This window comes from Heterodontus francisci, unplaced genomic scaffold (assembly GCF_036365525.1).
Source record: "Heterodontus francisci isolate sHetFra1 unplaced genomic scaffold, sHetFra1.hap1 HAP1_SCAFFOLD_58, whole genome shotgun sequence".
Taxonomy (NCBI): domain Eukaryota; kingdom Metazoa; phylum Chordata; class Chondrichthyes; order Heterodontiformes; family Heterodontidae; genus Heterodontus; species Heterodontus francisci.
In genome coordinates, this window is record NW_027142006.1 from 7,618,658 (window position 1) to 7,624,687 (window position 6,030).

Below are 6,030 nucleotides of genomic sequence, written 5' to 3' on the forward strand. Positions count from 1 at the left end.
CTGACAGAGCAGTAAAGGCCTGCTCAGGTCAGGAAAAAAAACCCGACACGAACCTGACAGAACCACATTGGACCCGAGCCTGACCCGGCCCGAGTATCTCCATTTATTCCCACGCCCAAACTAACCCGAGCCTAACCCGACCACCGGAATGTTCACTTTATCTACCTCCCGATTCCGAATCTGCAGGAAGCTGCAGCATGAGCGCAATGACGTCATAGAGATGCTCACTTGCTCACTGCGCAGACTCAGAGATTCCCTCCTTCATGACCCGGACTCCTGGCTTTGGTTGGCTTTTCAACTTTTGACACTTATTAAACTCAACTTCCCAGCAAAGTTAAATGTAACACTTACTGTGTGTGTCCGACACGGACTCAGACCAACCTGGACCCAGCCTGACCTGAACCTGACCCAACCTGACCCGAGCCCGAAAGCCAGAACCGGAAGAGCGACCCGACATGACCCGAACCCGACACAGGTCGTCGGGTTCAGGTCGGATTGCAGGCCTTCACAGAGTGGAGGTCAGATGAGGATTGAATTAATTTCAATCACTGAATCTAAACAAGAAGTAAATCTGTCAGGAATGGAACACTTTGCTTTATCGGCGAGCTTGTGGCACAACGGTAGCGCGTCTGACTCCAGATCAGAAGGTTGCGTGTTCAAATCACGTCAGGTTCAGTTGTGTTTTACAGCAGCTCAAGTTCCTGGATTTTATATCAGAAGAGAGTTCAATCCATTGGAATGTTCATTGAATGGTTGAATTTCAAGATCAACTCTAATAGATTAAAGTCCTGATTTCTGGTTTCGTTCCATTTCCATGCTCAGTTCTTATTTCACACTGTTTTATATCAGAACAATGTTTCAGGGATGTGATGTGTCCATTGTTTGTACAATCGCTCTGTCACCCAGTGTGAGAAATAAAACACAAACCGCCCAGCGTGCGGCTCAAACCCAAACCTGGCTCAGTCTATAGGCCGCTTAGTTCAGTTGGTTAGGACGCAGTGTTGATAACAACAAGGCTGTGGATTTGATCCCCATGTGCGCTGTCACATGGTCAGTCAATAATTTGACACATTTTTGTTACACATAAAATCCAACTTTTGGATGCAAACAAGTTTACATAAAATGTCAAAGTGAATTTATTTTGAATAACATCCATTGTATCTTTGTCACTGATCTGGAGTAACACAGAATTCTTTCCAATTATCTTCCGTTTGCTGATAAACGTTGAACTCGTGGCCTGTTCTCGTTAATGGTCACGAGCAACAAAAACAGACAGAGCGAGTCTGACCACCCAGAGATGTGGAAAAGGCTTCAGTTTGGGACAAATGCAGCAAATCAAATGTTCACCCGGCCCCGAAAGATTCAAAAACTGGGGAAAAGGACACAGGGAGATAGAGAATAAGCTAAAGCAGACAAGGTAAATATTTCCCATCCTTGATATCTCTCTATTCCAATCCAACCTTCAGAGTTGGGTAAATAATTTCAGTGTAAAGTGTGCAGCTCAAGAGTCAAAACCAAAGGGTGATGCAGAATAAAGGAGAACTGCCAAAACCCCAGATTGAACCAGGGATCTTCAGTCTAACACACTCCCAACTGAGCTATTTCAGTCTCACAGGCTTGGGATGATAAGTGGCAAGTAACATTCGCACCACACAAGTGCCAGGCAATGAATATCTCCAACAAGAGAGAATCTAACCATCTCCCCTTGACATTCAATAGCATTACAATCACTGAATCCCCCACCATCAACATCATGGAGGTTACCATGGGTAGCCATACAAATAACGTGACTAGAAGAGCAGGTCAGAGGCTTGGAATCCTGAGGTGAGTAATTACAGTGCACCTGTTGGCTCCACCCCAGGGGCTGAATTTGTTCTGTAAACCATGAAGCAGCTTCCTCTCAAATCCCAGGTTTATTAATAAATCCTTTTACAAAAGCCGCCAAGTGTGATATATTCCTCTCACTCATCCATGACTCCTGACTCCCCAAAGCCTGTCCACCATCCACAAGGCTAAGTCAAGAGTGTGATGGAATATTCTCCACTTGCCTGGATGGGTGCAATTCCAACTCAAGAATCTCAACACCGCCAGGACAAAGCAGCCCGCTTGATTGGCACCCCATCTGCAAACATTCACTCCCTCCACCATCGACGCACAGTTGCAGAGTGTGTACCGTCTACAAAATCCACGGCAGCAATGCACCACAACTCCTTAGACAGCACCTTCCAAACCAGTGACCTTTACCACCTAGAAGGGCAAGGGCAGCAAATACAGGGGATACCACCACATGCAAGTTCCCCTCCAAGCCACACACCATCCTGACTTGGAACTATATCGCCGTTCCTTCACTGTCGCTGGGTCAAAATCCTGGAACTCCCTTTCTCACAGCACTGTGGGTGTACCTACCCCACATGGACTGCAATGGTTCAAGAAGGCAGCTCACCACCACCTTCTCATGGGCAATAAATGCTGGCCTAGCCAGCGATGCCCACATCGCATGAATGAATGAATAAAAAAGTGAAGTATCCCTTGTGTCATTGTTTTGGTAGAAAATATAACCCTGGTGGAATTGCCCCTCCCAATCACACCTCACTTCATAGAACATAGAAAATGGAGAAAATTTATGGCACAGACTGAGACCATTTAGCAATCGTGTCTGTGCCAGCTGAAAAAGAGCGATCCAGCCCAATCCCACTTTCCAGGTCTTGGGAATGGGATCTGAACAGATCTCAGAGCTCACATTATGTGAATGTTCTGTTGAAGTATTGGTGAGCTGATATACCAGGGGAGATTCACACTGTTAGACACAGTGTGAAATACATTCAAGTATTTATAAAACATTACAACATGTGAGTAATATTCCCCATTGATTTCTCAGCACTGATGGATTGTGAAGTGGGAGACAGCCAGAAGTCCCAGTGATCCACACTGACCATGAGCTGAGAATGAAATGAGATAAAGTTCAATCTTCAGCAGCGAGATGCTGCAGAGAGGTAAGAGTCCTGAATCAAGGAAAGACTTTCTCATACTGCTGTTGAATCTCATTTCAAACACTCCTTGAACTCTCTGCCGAGGAATTCAGAGCTTTAGAATGGCTGTAAAATCGGCCTAAAAAGGAAATAAAAGACACCCACCGTGAGGCTCAAACTCAAAAACTTGAGATTCAGAGTTTCATGCTTTCATCGACTGAGCTCACTAGGCCTGAGACAGTGTCCCCATCCTGTCTGTTATTGGACGGTGCAGCTGTTGGCTCCACCCCAGGGACTGAATTTGTTCTGTAAACCATGAACCAGCTTCCTCTCAAATCCCAGGTTTATCAGTAAATCCTCTTAAAGATCCCCAGAGTGTGATATATTCCTCACACTCAACCAGAATAAAAGTTACATCTTTTGCTCTTTTTACCTTCCAAACATTGACTTCTATTTTTCTCAGCATTTATTTCTCTCTCTTTTTTATATTGTGCATTTCCTAATAAACATTTCATTTCAATTATTTATGAGGGATGAAATGAACAGAAGAGATTTTCTGCAATGGTACCAGGGGTGTGGGACAGAGTGAGTGGTTCGGATCTGGAATACACTGCCTGAGAGTGTGCTGGAGGCAGATTCAATCGTATCTTTCAAAAGGGAATTGGATAAACACCTGAATAGAGAAAATTTGCAGGGTTACAATGAAAGGGCAGAGGAGTGGAATTAGCTGATTTGCTCTTGCAAAGAGCTGTCATGGACATGATGGACTGAATGGTCTCCTTCTGTACTGTAACAATTTGATTCCTTGATTCTAACTCTGTCAAAGTTGTTCTGAACTTGCTCTGCTCCAAGGAGAACAACCGCAGCTTTTCCAGTCTCTGCACATAACTGAAGTTATGAGGAACCATGGGGAACCCACTGTAAACCTTCCTCCAGACAGAAATACAACTGTTCACCACCACACTGTGACCCAGCTGTTCACAATATATATCAATGATTCGGAGGTGGGAACCAAATGTCGTATTTCCAAGTTCGCAGATGACACAAAACTAGGTGGGAATGTGTGTTGTGAGAAAGATGCAAAACAGCTTCAAGGGGATTTGGACAGACTTAGTGAGTGGACAAGAAAGTGGCACATGGAATATAATGTGTAAAAATGTGAGGTTATCCACTTTGGTAGGAGAAACAGATGTGCAGATTATTTCTTAAATGGTAAGAGATTAGAAAGTGTAGATGTACAAAGGGGCCTGGGTGTCCTTGTCAATCAGCGACTGAAAGCTAACATGCAGATGCAGCAAGCAATTCAGAAGACGAATGATATGTTAGCCTCTATCACAAGACGATTTGAGTACAGGAGTAGTGAAATCTTGCTTCAATTGTATATAACCTTGGTTGGACTGCACTTTGGAATACTGTGTGCAGTTTTGGTCCCCTTACCTGAGGAAGGATATCATTGCCATCGAGGGAGTGCAATGAAGGTTCACCAGACCTGTTCCCGGGATGGCAGGACAGTCCTATGAAGAGAGATTGGGGAAACTGGGACTGTATTCTCTAGAGTTTCAAAGAATGAGAGGTGATCTCATTGAAACTTACAAAATATTTAAAGGGATAGACAGGGTAGATGAAGTTTTTCCTCCGGTTGAGGAATCTAGAACCAGGGGACACAATTTCAACATAAGGGGAAAGCCAGTTTGGACAGAGACGAGGAGAAATTTCTTTACTCAGAGGGTTGTGAATCTTTGGAATTCGCTACACCAGAGAGCTGTGGAAGCTCAGTCATTGAGTATGTTTAAAGCAGAGATTGACAGATTTCTAAATACAAATGACATAAGGGATATGGAGATGGTGTGGGAAAAAGGCATTGAAGTGGATGATCAGTCATCATCATATTGAATGGTGGGGTGGTCTCGATGGGCTGAATGGCCTACTCCTGCTTCTGTGTTCCTATCAGTCTGCAAACTTCATATTCATGCTGTCATTGTCTCTTTTATTCCATGGGCTTCAGTTTTACTGGCAGTCTAGTATGTGACATCATCAAGAAGGTTTTCAATAAGTCAAATAAGGAGAAATTGTTTCCAGTGGCAAAAGGGTCAGTAACCAGAGGATGTATTTATCAGGTAATTGAGAAAAGAACCAGAGGCGAAATGAGGAATGATTTTTTATACAGTGATGTGTTGTGATCTGGAATGCACTGTCTGATCAGGACTTGAAAGCAGATTCAGTCGTAACTTTGAAAAGCAATTGGGATAAATACTGGAAGGAAAAATGTACAGATGACAGGAAAAAGCTGAGCAGCAGTTCTAATTGGATAACATAACCAAAGAGACAGCACTGACGCAATGGACCAAATGTTCTCCTTCTTTGGGTATCATTCTATGGTTTTATGAACATAATGTTGATACAATTCGCTGAGTTGGAAGGGAAGTGAACCCAGATTCCGGGTATTCTGAACACCAGACCCAAACCAACTGAACAAGCCTGTTGTTTAATCTCTGTTATTCACACCAGCTTCTCCTCGCTCTTTCTGTGTTTCCTGCCTGGTCTGTTCCTCTGACCTTCATTCCTGACACTCTATTGAGAATGGCCAACTCACTGCACCTCTCACTCACACCATCACTCCACCCCTTCACCCACTTCCAAACCTCTCTGTTGAACAGCAACTCACATCTGCTCCTCTGCTCCATTAATATAACAGGAAAACATTTTCAAACAGACATTTCCAGACAGTGAACGTTCCAGTAAGACAAGGTAAAGAGCAGATTCATTCACTTTGAACACAGAGAGAGCAGCTCTCCCTGTTCAGGCTAAGGTGCAGATGTAGTTTCACTCCCATTAGTCTTAGAGACATGGGCCAGAATTTTAAGGGACCTTTGGAGACGGGAATGGAGGCTGGGGAGGGGGAGGTGGGGTGTATAAAATAGGGATGGAAGACGTCGGACCGGACTTTTCTGTCGGCGGCTGACATGGAGGGCAGACTTCACACATCCACACGGCAAGAAGGCATTTAAAGTATTTATGAGTCCAATTGTCAGCAATTTTATTCACTGGATCCAATTGAACT

At 44.1% G+C, this 6,030-nt stretch overlaps 1 non-coding gene across 1 annotated transcript; it reads left to right on the top strand.

The window, feature by feature from the left end:
* The first annotated feature begins 603 nt into the window (after positions 1–603).
* On the top strand, positions 604–675 carry trnaw-cca (transfer RNA tryptophan (anticodon CCA)). The gene has a single exon. It is a non-coding gene; the product is annotated as a tRNA-Trp (tRNA).
* Positions 676–6,030: the final 5,355 nt, after the last annotated feature.